Source organism: Salarias fasciatus, chromosome 9, assembly GCF_902148845.1.
Source record: "Salarias fasciatus chromosome 9, fSalaFa1.1, whole genome shotgun sequence".
Lineage (NCBI taxonomy): Eukaryota > Metazoa > Chordata > Actinopteri > Blenniiformes > Blenniidae > Salarias > Salarias fasciatus.
In genome coordinates, this window is record NC_043753.1 from 4,541,792 (window position 1) to 4,560,179 (window position 18,388).

An 18,388-nucleotide genomic window follows, 5' to 3' on the forward strand; every position below is an offset into this window, starting at 1 on the left:
TGGTATCTGCCTATCACCAGGTTCAGCAGGTGAAGCAAACCCAGTTTCACTGTACCGATCAGACCAGCTGAGATCCAGCCGTCGACATCATCCTCTCCAGATTCTCCAGCACTTGGCGATGTAGGCCCTGCACCTCCCCTGGGTTTGACCAAGACCGGGGCAGCCTCCTCCTCCTCCCCCTCCTCCGCTTGCACAGGAGCGGCCTTGCCCGCCTGCACCAGACTGCGCTGATGAAGAGTTTCAAAATCACAATTGCAGGCCAGTTCCTCGTTGTTGAAGCCGGTTGTCGGGTGAGAACAGGGAGACAACGAAGATGATGATGATGATGATGAAACAGCTTCCTCGTGGCTGAGGGCATGAGGACAGTCGCACGTCAGCTCATCCTCGTTCAGGACAGAGGATGGTCCGTATGCAGAAATATTCGGGTTCTGAGAGCATGATAACAATGATGGAGAAAACGCTTGAAAGTCTTCTTGTTCTTCTTCCTGGCTGAGGGTTTCAGAAAATAAAGACAGAGAGTCCTCACTCAGCAGATCAGGGTACCCCGGATGAGGACACTTGAACCCGGCAGAAAATCTCCTGTTGCTGTACTTCTGCATGGCTGAAGTCGAGAGAGAGCTCCTTTTTATATGTCGAGGAAGAAAAAAATAACAGATGTACTGACGCCACAACTTCTCCCACCTCTCAATAAATAGTCCTCGACGACATGTACGAGGCATAAGGCGTGGTTTAAAACGTAAGTGTTCTTCTCACGCTAACCACGTCTCTCCAATCACGCGAGTTGTGAAACAGAGTGGTTATTTTTCCACCATTTTCTTTCATCTTCTCTATCATTGCATCAAATGGTAAGTCAAGAATCTTTCTGTATACTCCGCACTCACTGTTAAAGGTTTCCAAAACAAAACTATCTGTCGGCCGTTCGTCGTTTGACGATTGCATGCTCGCACGGAAAAACCACCGACCGCACGCCACTGTTTTAGTCTGCCATACAGCACAGAATCTCATCTTTCGCTGATCAATTTGTGAATCAGGAGACTGTGTTAAGCGGGCACAGTCTCCTGAATCTTTATCCCTCGTACACCAGCTGTGATACCTGTCAAGCAGCATCGTCAGAACACCCCAATCGTTCGATGAGACAGCTGTCTGAGACGAAAAAGGCCCAAATTTCTCATTGCCGTCCAACTGATAAAGACAGAGTTCGCCAATGTCATATTTGAAGAAAAATCCCCAGCTACCTCCAACGCCGTATGAGAATAGAGACCATTCCTCATGTAACAATTCTTCCGGGGGCATCTGAGTCCGGTAAAGGTATATAACGCTCTTTTTCGGCGTAGTGCCCAACATTGAAAATTCATTAAAAATCGTGACAGGAGTTTCGCTGATGAGAGATTCCGGCTGCGTCTTCATGACACGTTTCTCCGCCATCTCCGCCATCTCCGGGTACAATATAAATTCACCCCCTCTAACCGACTGTCTGGCTCCTTCTCATCCCTTCAGATGTGTCAACACCTAACCCGTCGTAAAAACTTCAAAAGACCTCAGACGGAAGGAAGTTTGGGGGGGGGGGGACAAATGCGCAGTGGACATACGCTGGACAAATGGTGGACATATGGCGAGGGGAGGGGTTTATTGGGGGCCATAAATCTTTCGTTTGACATATAATATCCTATTCTGTTTATATATATATATATATATATATATATATATATATATATATATATATATATATATATATATGTATGTATGGGTGAGTGTGCATGTGTGTATATGTATGTATATATGTTTGTTTGTATGTATGTATATGTATGTATACATACATATACATACACACACACACACACACACACACATATATATATATATATATATATATATGTGTGTGTGTGTGTGTGTGTGTATATATATATATATGTATATGTATTAGGGCTGTCAAATGATTCAAATTTTTAATCAGATTAATCACAGCTTACAAATTAATTAATCATGATTAATCACACATAATCGCAATGTCCAACTATGTCTGAAATATACCCCTTTTTCCTGTATTGCATTAACAAAAACGACAGGACATGATTATATATATTTAACACGTGATGTGTTTTATATTTAAGGCTCCAAATAAAATAAATATTCAAAAAACTAAAACATGCACACCATAACATATTGTCTGTGTGTACAGTGCTCCTTCTGCAGCCCCTCTAAAGTTGGCTTTTGGCAGGAGTTACATTTTTAGGTCTGTAACAAAATGTAGTAGCACAAGAAAAGTGAAACTAAGAGATACCACACTTTATTCTTGCACAATTAAACAGGTAATTCTTAGCCAGTGTTCCTGTTTGTGTGGAAAACAGAAAACTGCTTCAACATTTTTTTAATCAAACAAGTAGAATCCATGGGGCCAGCCGGCTTATCTCCCTCCATGTTGCTGTCTTCTTCTGTTTTGATAAATTACAGTTTTTCTCCACTGGTTTGGCTCATTTCTTGAAACTGAAATTACATTTTCAAAACAACATGGACAAATCTCCAAACTATGCTGTAACTGCTCACAACAGAATGGCATTTTGCATTCATGTCATCACATTGGAAATGTCTTAGTACATGTCTCAATGTCTCAGAAAATCTTTGCAAATGATTACGCACAGTAAGGATAGATTTAGCACAATTCCCAAGTGAATATGTCATGTTGATATAAACTGATTGATCGATTCTCAGTCTAATGGTTGTTCTCTCCAAAACATATCAGCCGAATTTCATTGTATCAGTCACCACCTGCAAAATCATCTGTTCAGCTGTCGAAATTAGTCAAAAACACACTTCAATACCATGAATATCAGACATGGATGTGTTTGAATGAAGGTGAGGAGGACAGTCAGGAGGGTGAGGAGGGAGACCAGTGAAGAAGTGAGCTGTGAAACTCCAGCTTCATTTACACTACATTGGGCTACATACAATTTTCCTTTTTGTTTTGTTACCTCCACCAAGGAGGTTATGTAATCACATCGGTTTGTTGGTTGGTTTGTTGGTTGGTTGGTTTGTGAGCAACATTTCGGAAAAAGTTATCGACGGATTGCAATGAAACTTTGTGGAAAGGAGGGTCTTGGGCTAACTTAGAATCCATTAAATTTTGGTGACGATCCGGATCACTGTCTGGATCCAGGAATTTTTTAAAGGATTCTTTATCATTGAGAGATAGGGCAGTCTTTGACATAGTTGGGCATAACTCAACAATAAATGACAAGGGGGCTCAGCAAAAAATTACAGTAAGATCTTCAAGGACTCTAAGAGATATCAGCTGCTGATCCAGATCAGGAAGTATTCCGGATACCAGGATCCAGAAAAGACAAAAACAGGGGGATTCCGGAGTGTCAGTCACTGTGAGGAAACACACTGAGATATGAACATGCAACAAACAGCTTTCTCCCAGATATTGTTTGTGTTGGGGAGAAATACAATGTTTTTTTTTTGTTTTGTTTTTTTTTAATCACATATGGTGTTCTTATTGTTGTTGGTGACTGATTGGAGCTGTGGCAGAGGTCTGCGCTTGTGCCTCTCTGAGTGTCAGATTCTAGTTCTTTGTTTTTTGTTTTTGTTTCTTTGTTTTTATTTTACAGTATATTGAACTCCGATGGATGGAAGTTGCTTTGTGAGTAAATAAAAATTCTAACAGTTTCCTTGGAGGTATGAGAGCGATGTGTGAATCAGAACTTGAAGGTTCTTCTTACTGTAAAATGCTTTTTGTCTTTATTTTCTTATACACAATATTTTCTGTTAGCTAAAAAACCCAAAGAAGAAAATAAAAACTATCACAGTCACCATTATGAATGAAGGACTGGGCCCAGGTAGAAAGGTACATGAGGAATATTTCAGTGTTCCTCTGCCCTTAAAGACAAAACATGTAAACATTTTGACTGTCAGTGCTCACACAATGTCAAAAGAACAAAGCATTTTGAGGGCATTGACCTTTTGTTTGAGAGAGAAATTTAGTTTTTCCACCTAAGTGAACTGTTTTGGAAGAGATCTGATCTTTGACAGGTGAACCGTGGTTCTGCTGAACCGTCCAGGTTGTTTTTGGCAAGAGAAGCAAGAGAACTGAGAATGTCAGGTCTGTTTTGAAAAATGAGCCGAAGCTGTTGAGAAGGATCTTTACCTTTTGGAGGCTCTGACTGTTTATATGGGGAAGAAATGAAGCTTTGAAACATATGTGAACAGTTTTGAGAGAGAGATGAGTTTTTGCAAGTGAACTATGGTGTTGAGCTGAACTGTGAGACCGTTTTGCCAAATGATCTTTGAGTTTTGAAAATGTAATTTCAGTTTCAAGAAATGAGCCAAACCAATGGAGAAAAACTGTAATTGACCAGGCCTCCTTTGCCTCCTGTCGGCTGCCCGTCCATGCTTCACATGTCCACGTGGCTGCACGTTGCGCGTTGGTCCGCGTGACGTAAAAATCGTCATGAATTCCTGTCCGCTGGGGTCCGCGCAGACCGATCCACGGACGTCCGCGCAGCAGACAAAACATGACGGAAAAAGTGAAAGTAGACGGAGCTGCAGCCTGATGGCTCCATTTAAAGACACGGAAAGAGTGAAAAACTCGTGGAAAGACAGAGCAGACTCTGTCTGGAGGGAGGAGAAGGTCTGCAGACAGAAGTGAAAGTAAATAATCGCTCCGGCGCCGCCCCCGCGATTCAGAAACAGAAAAAAAAGGCTAAATAAACTTTAATACTTAATGATAATGTACTGACAGTGTATGTGCTTAATTTTCTCGAAATAATCCGTAATAAAGGAGCAGATAAATAGTCTGTAGTGCCGAAAAAGCTTCTCGATCAGCCGAGGCTGAGGTGAGGCTTCTTCTTCTTCGGTTGCTGGCAGCTGGGCACTACCGCCACCCGCTGGTAGAGGTGAGGCTTGTCATGATGCGCATGCGTTAAACTGCGTTAAAAATTTTAACGAGATTGATTACATAAATAAACGCAATTAACGCGTTATTTTTTACAGCCTTAATATGTATATATGTGCATGTATATATATGTATATGCATAAGTATAATTCCTGATGTATGTTTGTATGTTAAAATATGCGCGAAAAAACACTTCAAAATGATTAAGTAGAGGCAGATTATATACAGAAATTAAGTATTATATGGGGGAAATGTTATGCTGGGACTGTGTATGAAAAGTATAAATATGTAAATGTAATCACTGTAGGGGGTGTGGATAAAAGGGGTAGAATTTAATAAGTAACTTCTTCCTACTCCTTTTCGAACATGTAGATCAGTAACACATGCAGGTTGTTGCTGAAGTCTTCATTTTCTTTTAATTTTACTATGCATGTGTTTGTTTCTGGTGATGACCAATTTTTCGTTTTCTTTTGCATGTTTGAAATAAATAAATAAATTCATTCATTCATTCATTCATTCATTCGTCCAATGAGTGAAGCTCACTCTGAGCCAACAGAAACACTGAGAGCTGCATCTCTTCTTGTGTTTGGTGTCTTTGTGGATTCTGTACCTGGACTCTGCAGGAGCAGCTGGCGTCTCGTCCCTGTCCACAGACTCTGCTCTGTCCTCCTCTTCACCCACATCACTCATCTTCAGTCAGGCTGAGAGAGAAACCAGCAACAAGAACAAAGCTGTGAAACCTGTTGAAGACTCACTGTCAGCGATCAGACTCCTCTCATGTGGAACCAACTCCCAGTGTCAGTTATGGAGGTTCACACAGTCTCTACTTTGAAGGTTAAGACTTTTCCAGTGAGTAAAAACTGACAGAGCTGGTTCAGGTCACATCGGATCAATTTTCACACACGCACACAGAGTTTCTTTTGATCTAAACACTTTGACATAAGAAGACAAAAGTTGTACAAACTCTCACCTGCTCCTCCTCCTCTGACAGTCGACTGGAAGTTGAGAGTCTGAACTCACTCAGTTCTTCTCTTCTTGTTTCCTGGTTGGACTGTTGAGCAGCTGCTCCTCCTCCTCAGTGTTTCTTTGAAATCACAGCCTCACAGCGCAGGAAGTGTGAGACACAGATCAGCCTATCAGAATAAGATCCTGTGTTTTGGATGCAGCGTGAAACAGAAAGTAAAGAGATGAACTTCATGTCACTTGAAGATATTACAGATTTCTCCATTGGTTTCTCTGATTTTCTGAAACAGAAATTACATTCTCAAAACAACAAGAACAAATCTCCAAACCGCTCTGCAATTGCTCACAACAGAATGGTGTTTCTCATTTAATCCCATTGGAAATGTCTTAGTACATGTCTTGATGTCCCACAACATCTTTGCAACTGATTAAGCACAGTAAGGCTCAATTCAACAAGTGAATAGACATGTTGATCTAAACTGATTGACTGATTCTCAGTCTTGTTCACTCCAAAACATATCAGCATCATTTCATTATATCAGTCATCACCTGCAAAATCATCTGTTCAACTGTCAACATTATTCCAGAACACACTGCAATAACATGAATACCAGATATTGACCTGTTTGCATGAGGGTGAGGAGGGTGGTCAGTGAAGAAGTGAGCTCTGAAACTTGAGCTTCATTTAAAGCACTGTAGGCTCCATACATTTTTCTTTTTTTTTTTTGTTTGTTTGTTTGTGTTTCTTTCAGTATGTTGAACTCTGATGGATGGAAGATACTTTGTGTGTGAATAAAAAAAAACAATTTCCTTGGCAGTATGAATGCAATGTGTCAAAACAAAACTTGAAGGTTTTTCTAACTGTAAAACAATTTTCTCTTTTTCTTATACAATTTGTATTCTGTTAGCTAAAAAAGAAAACAGCACAGTAACCATTGTGAATGAAGGACTCAGACAGGAAGGGAGATGAGGAATATTTCAGAATTCTTCTGCTTAATGATAAAGCATCTAAACATTTTGACTGTTCGGGCTCACATGATGCCAAAAGGACAAAGAACTTTGAGGGCATTGATCATTAGCTTGAGAAAGAAATTTAGTTTTGACACCTGAATGAACAGTTTTATAAGAGATCTGAGCTTTGACAGGTGAACTGTGGTGTTGAGCTGAACCATCCAGGTTGTTTTTGACAAGAGAACCAAGAGTCTTGAGAACGTCTGGTCTGTTCTGAGAAATGAGCCAAAGCAATTCAGAAGGCTCTTTACATTTTGGAGGCTCTGACTGTTTACATGGGAAAGAAATTTATCATTGAAACATGAGTGGACAGTTTTGGGAGAGAGATGAGCTTTTACAAGTGAACTATGGTTTTGTGCTGAAAGTAAGACTGTTTTGCCAAATGATCTCAGAGTTTTGAAAACATAATTTGTTAGAAGAAATGAGCCAAACTAATGAAGAACAACTGTCATATTTGCAGCAGGCTGGTCAAACAGCCGACACGCCACAGAATCACGACTGCTTCAGAACGATGAAATGTTGAGCAGCTCAGGAATGCAGTTCAACATGAAGATCAGGACCAGGGATGAATAACAGAGGCTCCCTGACAGCAGTTACTACAAAGTTCAACAACAACAACCAACAACTCAGAGACCTTCAGTCCTAATTTGAACTCTTTGATGCTGATTTTAGATTGTGGAATTCATCTCTGAGTGTTCAATGTGTTGAAACGTCATTCCAAGTCACCAGTTTGTATCAAAGCCACACTCGTATCACACAAGAAATTCTTTCCGACTTCTTCCTGAAGCACTGAAAACATCCTGACCTCACTGAATGGCTGAATCACACTCCGCCCAAACCTATTTGGACCTCTGCTGCTCAACAATAAGTCAAGAGTTTGAATTGAGGCCAATAGAAACACTTCACTGTTTTCAGTGACTCCGAAATTTAAATATGGAAGAAGAGTCAAACTGATTGTAAATGCTGTGCTTGTGTACTGTCATTCTTGGTTTTGACCAGCAGGGGTCACACTCTTATTTTGACATTCCGCCACAAGAGTTCAGTGACTTCCTGTTTCGTTTTTCTTTTTTCACCTTGACGTTAATGTGTCGTCTCAGACAATGATGGATGGCGGACGTTTGTTTGTATTACTTTAAGTTTAATAAGAGATTTGATTTACAAGATCAACTACACCCTCCCATCTGGAGCTACAAGCGGGCAAAGTGGTTAGTTGAGTTTAATTCCATACTTTATTTGATCTGTTATTTCATGCACTGTATATATGTAAGTTCATTGTTTGTGTCTGTTTGTAGTTCTACGGTGGTTGGATGCATCATGTTACTAGCTTTGCTAGTTATTTAAGAGCATCAATAAAGACACCATCTGTAGTTAAAGAACCGGAGTCCTTCTCCTGCTTCAGTGGGCGGCATAGTAGAACACTTCACCGCGCCATGGGTGAAGACTCCTGAGGACGTCGGGTAGAGGAAAGGTCTGCAGATGAAGATGTATCGTGTCGTATGGTGAACCTTTGCACTGGGAAGGATTAAGGAGCAGTGAGGACAAAGCTAAACAAGCGGGTTCGGTGAAGAAAACGGCTCGGAAGTAGCGATGCACAGAACTGCCATTGGACTTTCCATCTCTCTGGGATTTCACCGCGTTCATCTTAAAGGAGCAGCAAACTTTTCTCTACACTTGGTCGCACAGTAAAAGCCATTCATCAAGTTGTCTCACTACAAGTTAAAAGTACTGAGCTTTTCTTTTCCAAGTATTGTATATAATCACATTGAAAGTGTGTGCATTATATCCTGATTGTGCGAAGATTTCTGGTATTTGTGCAGTAAGAGGTCATTATTCGTCTCCATATTTTCCTACTGAATTGTGTTTGATCACACTGAGCAATATTTGTGGTGCTGAATGTACAGTTTTGTGGCTGTATAATTTTAAGTTTGAAGAAGGTCACTTAAGGGATATTTACATTTCATGTTTACATTTCATACCAGCCCCTTTCCATTTTATTTTGTGCATCCTCCATAAGAGAGATTTGTCGATATATTTCATGATTAAGCTCAGGCCATAGGCAGAATTCATACTGGCTTTTCGTCTCTTGACATTTGTTTCATATCTTTGATGTGTTTCATTTCACATTATTGAAATCATTCTGAAGATAAGAATAGACTGATTTTGCCTACATTTCTGTTGCATTTATAGTTCTACTACATAGTGAACATGTCACAAAGGGGTGAAACAGTCTATACATGCACATCACCAGAGAAAGCTGATACTAATGAGCAAGCAGAAACAACTGTAAAGGAAATTCAAGCTCAAGTTGAGACACATACGCAAGCAGATGCTAGTGAGACAGTCGTGTCCACCACACCAGACCTACCATCTCAAGACAGGGTAAATTCTACACAGTCTGCAAGCATCAGGAAAAGTGAACGCACACGAACGCTCACTGAAAAGGGACAGGCTCTAGTTGATGAGAAATTAAAGGATCTGAGAGCAAACTTCAAGAGAGCCTATGAAAGGTGGAAGCACAACATAAATGGACTGAAAAAATCCATCAAGTATAATGATAATTCTGAAGTGATCGAGATCATGAGCAAAATAAATGCAACTCGAGCTGAAATTGATGCCGTTTACCTCAAAATAAGAGACACTTTACATCCACATCATCCAGATTCAGAAATCCGTCGAATCAATGATACATGCCAAGCGCTCACTATAGTTGCAAACAAAAAGGCTCAGCACTTCCTCAACAATGATGGTTCAGAAGTTTCAACTTGGCCTGATGCTGAGTCCGTGTTTGAAACTACAATCTCCAACATCTCCTTATCCACACAAAAGACCAAACAATCCAAACAGTCCTCCTACATGTCACTGGATGCCAGACAAGCTGCAACAGAAGTAGCTGCCACTAAAGAGGTACTCAAAATAATGAAAGCACAGAACGAACAAGAAGAAGAAATCCGAAAACTAGAGCAGGAAGATCGAATGCTGGCAGCTGAAAATGAAGCAGAGATCGCAAGACGAAGGGCTGAAAGGGAAGCAGACGCCATCAGGCAGAAAGGTGAAAAGGAAGCTGAGGATGCCATGAAAAGAGCTCAGTTTATGGCAGAAAGTGCAGCAAGAAGGATGAAGTTAGAGGAGAAAAGGAAAGAAGTTGAACGTTTGGAGGAAATTAAAAGGCTCAATGCAGCAAAGGCAAAGCTAAAAGTGTACTCTGAAAGTGTTCATAGTGATGATGATGAAGATCATCCGTCATTACCTCCTCTATCACAACATCCAGCACCTTCGCGAGCTCTCCCCTCACAAGAGCTTCTTCCCCAAATGCTTCCAACACATCAAACCAAGCCCACTCCTACAAGTCAAACCAAAATCCAACAGCCTAATCATCCTATAGTCACTAAAGAATTCACCTCGCATCCACCCATCTACACCTCAGTATCTGTACCTCAAGCAGCCGCATTCACTAAAGCAAGTATGAGTTATCAAGCCCCTCCCACTCAAACAGCTACATCAGACACACCCAATGATCTGGTGAGAACACTAGCTGAAGCTATCACTGCAAATCGCATTCCAATACCAGAACCTGCAGTCTTCACGGGGGATCCTCTCAAGTACACAGATTGGAAGCTCTCCTTTTCAACTCTCATTGATCGAAAGAACCTCCCAGTCCAAGAGAAACTGTTTTTCCTCCGCAAGTATGTCGGCGGCATTGCCAAAAGAGCCATTGAAGGTCATTTTCTGGTGGGAACGGAAACGGCTTACCGTGCTGCCTGGAGTGTGCTCGAAGACAGATTTGGTAATCCCTTTCTGATCGGTAAAGCATACCGTGACAAGATACATTCCTGGCGCAAAATTGGCCCCAAAGACACTGTAGATCTTTGTGAGTTTGCTGATTTTCTGAGCAGCGTTGAATCAGCCATGCCCTATGTAGAAGGTTTACAAGTTCTCAATGATTGTGTGGAAAATCAGAAGATAGCACAAAAACTACCAGACTGGCTAAGCTCACGATGGAACAGAGCAGTTGTAACAATCCAGGATGAAACCAATGCTTTCCCTGACTTCAAGGACTTTGTGTCATTCCTCAACAAGGAGGCTCGTATTGCCTGCCACCCTGTTACATCGTGGCAGGCTATGAACTCAAAGGAGGAAAAATCTAAGTCAGGCGAACAAGACAACTTTAAGAGACACCAAAAACGCGACATTGGTGCTAAGACATTCACTACAAGCTCAAGTGAAGGGATGGATGGCAAGTGTCCGTTCTGCAAGAAACCAAATCACACTCTCCATAAGTGTTACAAGTTCATCGAAAAACCAATCGAAGAGAGAGTCAGGTTTGTGCAACAAGAGGAACTCTGTTTTGGCTGCCTTGAAACTGGTCATCACTCCAAGGCCTGTAAATCAAGAAGCAAGTGTGACACATGTGAAAAACAACACCCAACATGCTTACATCAAAACCGTGAGAAAGGTGAGCAAAAACAAGGAAAGAAGCCAAAACAAAACCAGGCAAATGAAACTGATGACAAAGATGAGTCTGAACAAGACCAAAAAAGAGAAAACCACAAAGACAAGAGGTTTAAACCAAAGAAGACATTTGAGTCAGATGGAGCTACCTCTCTCAGAATCATCCAAGAAAAAGGTGGAACTCACACCTCGCCAATCGTTCCAGTCTACGTATCCTCACCAACTGAACCAGACAAAGAAGTGCTAGTGTACGCTTTGCTTGATACTCAGAGTGACACTACGTTCATCTTGAAAGATATAGCTGACACCCTGAATGCTAAGAAGGATCCAGTAGAGCTCAAGATATCCACAATAACATCAAGAACAAAGGTTGTGTCCAGCGAACGGGTGACAGGTCTACAAGTGAGAGGTATGAAGTCCGAAACCATGATCAAGCTCCCAGTAAGCTACACCAGGGAATACATTCCAGCTAACAGATCTCATATACCCACAAGCGAAACAGCAAAGTCCTGGCCTCACTTAGAACATCTGGCTGATGAGATGTCTCAAGAACTGGACTGCGAAGTAGGGTTATTAATCAGCTATAACTGTTCTCAAGCCTTGGCTCCCAGAGATGTCATTCATGGCAGTGAAAACCAGCCTTTCGCACTGAAGTCCGCACTGGGTTGGAGCATAGTTGGCTATAACACCGCTGCCACCGACTATGAAGATGAAATAGGCGTGAGTCACCGTATCATCACAAAGCAAGTCACACCAGCTATCATGCCTCATTCTGAGCTCAAGACTGAAGTCCACTTCGCCTCAAGAACCCAAGTCAAGGAAGTGATCTCTCCATCGGACATAATCAAGGTGTTTGAGTCAGACTTCGCTGAAAGGATGAGCGAAGAAGTTACAGTTTCTCAAGAAGACCTCCAGTTCCTCACAAAACTGAAGGAAGGCATCAAGCAGAAGGAGGACGGTCACTACGAGATGCCTTTTCCCTTTAAGGTTGAGAGGCCAAGTCTGCCAAACAACAGAGCATGTGCCGAACACAGACTGAAATGCCTGGGAAAACGTTTGAAAAGGGATGAAAAATATTGCAGGGATTATGTGGCCTTTATGAAAGACATAATAGCAAGAGGTGATGCTGAAAAGGTCCCTGAAACAGAAATAGGCAGTGAAACAGCATGGTATATCCCTCATCATGGGGTTTACCACCCCAAGAAGCCCGGAAAGATTCGCGTCGTGTTCGATTGCTCCGCAAAGTTTCGTAACACATCACTGAACGAACATCTGCTAACTGGACCAGATCTCACAAACACCCTCATTGGGGTCTTGTGCCGTTTCAGAAAGGGAAAGGTAGCCATCATGTGCGATGTGGAACGTATGTTTCACCAGTTTCATGTGGCACCGCAAGACCAAGACTACCTCCGATTCTTGTGGTGGGATGAAGGCAAGATGGAAGATCTACCATCTGTGTATCGCATGAAGGTCCACTTGTTTGGTGCTGCATCTTCGCCAGGATGCGCCAACTTTGGACTCAAGCACTTGGCAGTGGCAGGAGAACGACAGTTCAGTGAAACAACAGTGAGGTTCATTCAACGCAACTTTTACGTTGATGACGGATTGACAAGTGTGGACGATGAAACTGAAGCAATCCAGCTTGTCCAAGAAGCAAGGGAGCTCTGCAGAACCGGACAGCTCCGCTTACACAAGTTCATCAGCAATAACCAGAAGGTGATTGACTCAATTCCAAAAGAAGAATGTGTCGAAGGAGCAACCGACCCGGACATGGCCCTCGGAGATCACAAGATGGAACGAGCTCTTGGGGTCCAATGGTGCATCAGTTCCGACAAGTTCCAGTTCCGAGTCGCAATTAAGGAGAATCCTTTCACCAGGAGAGGAGTGCTGTTGACAGTAGCCTCGGTCTTCGATCCTCTCGGATTTCTTGCACCTTTCATCCTAAAAGGAAAGAAGATCCTACAAAGGATGTGCCAGGACAAGATTGGTTGGGACGAGCCACCCCCTGATGACCTCAAGCCACATTGGGAAGCATGGCTGCAAGATCTCCACAATCTATCCTCGGTGGAAATACCACGGTGCTACACACCATTCATAGCCAAGGAAGTTCAGCGATACGAACTCCACCATTTTTCTGATGCTAGTTCATCTGGTTACGGCCAATGTTCTTACCTCAGAAACGTTTCCAAGTCTGGAGAAGTCTACTGCACTCTCGTTATGGGAAAGGCAAGAGTTGCACCAACAAAGGTGACAACAATCCCAAGATTGGAACTCTCAGCTGCAGTGGTCGCCACAAGGACAAGTGATCTGCTGAAACGAGAAATGGAACTGGAAAGCCTACAGGAATACTTTTGGACTGACTCAAAAGTTGTCCTGGGATTCCTCAATAACGATGCAAGGAGGTTCCAAGTATTCGTTGCAAATCGAATTCAGCGAATTAAATCAAGCACAGAACGAAAGCAGTGGCGATACGTCGCTTCTGAAGATAACCCAGCTGACCACACGTCTCGCGGGCTTACTGCCAAGGAGCTTGTAGAGTCAAACTGGTTTACTGGGCCCAACTTTCTATGGCAAAAGGAACTACCTAAAGAGGAAGAAACTCAGGCTGAAGAGATCGACAGTGAAGATCCAGAACTCAAAAGAGTGCAGGTTCTCACAACCAAAGCGAAGGAGGAGAGATCTCTGTCAGATCGTCTTGAGAAGTTCTCAGATTGGAGAAAGGTAGTAAAGGCCATAGCAAGACTCAAGCGCCGTGCAAGGGAAGCAAAGGGTCTACAAACAAGATCAAACAAAGTCACCACGCTTGAAGAAAGACAGGAAGCTGAACAGTTCATAATCAAAATGATTCAAGAAAGGGTGTTCAGTGAAGAGATCAAGGCTCAAAGCCAAGAGAAAGAAGTCCGCAAGGGCAAGTTAACTTACCTTCACAAGCTAAGCCCCTTCGTGGACAGCCTTGGTATCCTGAGGGTGGGAGGAAGATTGACTAAAGCTGCACTCCATCCGCATGTCAGACATCCAGCCATTCTCCCTAAAGGACATCACATCTCTCGTCTCCTTGTGAAGCATTACCATGAGAAGGTGTGTCATCAGGGTCGAGGAATGACAATGAATGAAATACGTGCCAATGGATTCTGGATTCTCGGCTGTAGTAGCGAAGTGTCATCTCTCATCTTCAAATGCGTCAAGTGCAGGAAGTTAAGAAAGCCCAGTCAAGAACAAAAAATGGCTGATCTTCCACCCGAGAGAATGGAAAGTACGCCTCCATTCACGCACAGTGGTATGGACTGTTTCGGGCCATTCTATGTGAAAGAGGGACGGAAGGAGCTTAAGAAATATGGGCTCATATTTACTTGCATGTGCTCCAGAGCCATTCACATAGAAGTATTGGATGACCTCACCTCTGACGCCTTTCTGAATGCATTGCGTTGCTTTATCGCAATAAGGGGCAACGTAAGACGACTCCAAAGTGACCAAGGCACCAATTTTGTTGGTGCACGGAATTAATTCCAAGAGACGATGAGAGGACTACCAGAAGAACGCGTGAAAGAACTGGGATGCAGTTTTGTCATGAATCCTCCTGCTTCCAGTCACATGGGTGGCATCTGGGAGAGACAAATCCGCACTGTAAGGAGTGTCCTCACGTCCATCCTCGATCAATCAGCAAGTCGACTCGACAGCTCCTCTCTGAGAACTTACTTGTATGAGGTGATGGCTATCGTGAACAGTCGACCTTTAACTGCTGTACATCTCAATGATCCATCAGGCCCAGAACCCTTGACTCCCAATCACATACTCACAATGAAGTCTTCAGTGATCATGCCCCCTCCCGGTGAGTTTGTGAAAGAAGATCTATATCTTCAAAAAAGATGGAAAAGAGTTCAGTTTCTTTCAAACGAGTTCTGAACCAGGTGGAGAAAGGAGTATTTGCTCAGTCTGCAGCAAAGAAGAAAATGGACTAAAGACAGAAGAAATGCGGAAGTAAACGACATTGTTCTGCTTCTAGATGAAAACTTGGCAAGAAATCAGTGGAAGTTGGCAAAGGTAGTTGAAGTCATATTTAGTTTATTAGTTTATATGTCAAGTTTATTGACATATTACCATTATGCTTATTCACTGTTCTTACTTTTACCGACAAATGTAACATCTTGAAGCCCTCTGAGGCAACTGTTGTTGTGATACTGGGCTATACAAAAATAAATTGATTGATTGATTGATTGAAGTCTTCCCATCTGCTGACAATAGGGTCAGAAGGGTCAAGCTGTTGGTCAGTGACACAACACTGGATGACAGAGGCAGACGCACATCTCAGCCACTTTATTTGGAGAGAGCCATACACAAAACAGTGTTATTACTTGAAGCTAAGTAAAGGGTTAACTCAGAAAAGTCCCTTTGTTTTTGTTTGTTTTGTCAAAACAATTTATTGTGTATAGTTTCGAGAATCACAGCGTGTGATTGGTGGGAGTGTAAATGCTGTGCTTGTGTAATACTGTCATTCTTGGTTTTGACCAGCAGGGGTCACACTCTTATTTTGACATTCCGCCACAAGAGTTCAGTGACTTCCTGTTTCGTTTTTCTTTTTTCACCTTGACGTTAATGTGTCGTCTCAGACAATGATGGATGGCGGACGTTTGTTTGTATTACTTTAAGTTTAATAAGAGATTTGATTTACAAGATCAACTACACCCTCCCATCTGGAGCTACAAGCGGGCAAAGTGGTTAGTTGAGTTTAATTCCATACTTTATTTGATCTGTTATTTCATGCACTGTATATATGTAAGTTCATTGTTTATTTGTGTCTGTTTGTAGTTCTACGGTGGTTGGATGCATCATGTTACTAGCTTTGCTAGTTATTTAAGAGCATCAATAAAGACACCATCTGTAGTTAAAGAACCGGAGTCCTTCTCCTGCTTCAGTGGGCGGCATACTGATCATGGTTAAAAAAGGGAGAGCCAGCAAAATAAATGATTCAGAATTTGTAAGAAAAAAATAATTTACAAAGCATGTTTTTGAAAAACAAAAATGAGTAACACGTTTTTAAATCAAATGTCACATCATTCCATAGTCTAACTCCAGTGAAGAAACATTTCCTTCCAACACCTTTGTTCGCTTTAAGCAGAACAAACTTGGAAACAGCTCACAGGTCAGACTGAGTCTCTATCAAAACTCCTCCTGAACAGAATCTGGAAGTGAGTTTGCTCTGAACATCATTTGGATTATTTCATCATAAAGAAAGTTATCAATTTTCGTAATACACGATTCAGCAAACAGTGGAATTACTGGGAGCAGATTCATTTGTTCTGTCCATGAAATGTCTTCCTGATTTCTATGAAATATTGATGGTATTTACAGTTGATTAGAAAATTGAAACTCAGTTCTTCATGTTAAGACATGTGAGGACACACACACACACACGCACGCACGCTCGCACGCACACACACACACCTTTTAATCCAAACACTTTCACATCAGAAGACAAAAATTGGACAAACACTCACCTGCTTCTCCTCTGACAGTCGACTGGAAGCTGAGAGTCTGAACTCACTCAGTTCTGACTCACCTGGATCACCTGAACACAGCAGCTCACACCCTCACAGTCCAGGAAGTGAGACACGAATCAGCCAATCAGCTGCAAGCCTCAAATCCAGAACAGTCTCAATGGCCACGTTTACATGGGTCAAAAATCCTCCTAATAATCAGATTGGAAGCTGATTGTAAATGTCTCATATAAACACCTGAGTGACTCCGCTTCACTTGGAGCAGATGATATTTCGGGTTTGACGAGGCAGCCGACTCTAATCAATAATCTGTGAAATTGTTTTTGTATTTGTTCACATATTTATTTCCATCCTCAAAGCAAAGACACACATTGAAAAGTGGAAAACACTTGTTTATTTATTTCAAATTAAGTGAAAATAAACATCTCTGTTGTTTTTGTCGATACTTCTGGTGAGGTTCACTCAAGGATGAGGGTTGAGAACTGGGTGGAAACAAACCAACCTCAAAAATAGAGCAGACAACGCCACCTGAGGAGTCCCACCCCAGGAAGGAAAATACCAATTTCCAACAGATCACACAGGTTCAGTTGCTTCAGGAAGAGACGTGGCTCAAACTGAAATCAATAACATTTATTAAATAATTAAATAGATTAGAATCAACAATTAAATTGATGAATCCCTGGAGTGCTGAGGAATCAACCTTAAAAGAAAGACAGTGAATCGCAGCGAGGTGCACAACTATTTACTGAATCACTTCAATGCTGTTAACATTAAAACCATTCCACTGCAGGCGGGTCCAGGAATACGGTGACCGTCGAAGGAGGTCCGAGTGGATGGAAGCTGCATGGGGCACGGTGGCCAATTAAATGCCGGGATTACCACACAGCAATCACTCACCCATCCACTCTCTGCCACTTGTCCTTTCCAGGGTTGCAGGGGGCCGGAGCCAATCCCAGCTACTTCAGGTGAGGGCGGGGTCACCCTGGACAGGTCGCCAGTCTGTCGCAGGGCCAACACACAGACAACCATTCACACCAAGGGGCAACTTAGAGGGTGACCAATTAACCTGACATGCATGTTTTTGGACCGTGGGAGGAAGCTGGTGAGCCCGGGGGGAACCCACCACACATGAGGAGAACATGCAAACTCCACACAGAAAGGCCCCGAGCCCCAGCCGGTACTTGAACCCAGGACCTTCTTGCTGTGACGCAAGAGCGCTAATCACTGCTCCACTGCCACCGTGCAGCACTCATAAGGTCCCAAGTAAACCACGACAAACGGTGAAGGAGGAAAACCACACAAAGGCCGAACCTCTCCCAGCCGGTAACCTTCTCCACTGTTGATGACCGTCACTAAACCACTTGACTCAAGTTCTAAACTTAATATATGTTTAAAAACAACTAAATCAAACTGAAGAAACAAGAAAATGAAGGCAAAACCAAGACAAAACAGCAGCAGAGAAACTCTACAAAAGAAAGGACATTACACATTAAGAAAAGAACCATTGATGGCGCGATATAAGCCACACCTTGATATGTTTTGTACCTGACATCCCACACTCTGCCCAACAGACACCAGT

At 42.4% G+C, this 18,388-nt stretch overlaps 1 long non-coding RNA gene across 1 annotated transcript; it reads right to left on the reverse strand.

Annotated features, from left to right (window-relative positions):
- Positions 1–5,532: 5,532 nt before the first annotated feature.
- LOC115393993 (uncharacterized) lies at positions 5,533–16,857 on the reverse strand. Its single transcript, XR_003931989.1, has 3 exons — positions 16,810–16,857; positions 5,862–6,040; positions 5,533–5,592 (listed from the first exon to the last, which is right to left on the reverse strand). It is a non-coding gene; the product is annotated as an uncharacterized LOC115393993 (long non-coding RNA).
- Positions 16,858–18,388: the final 1,531 nt, after the last annotated feature.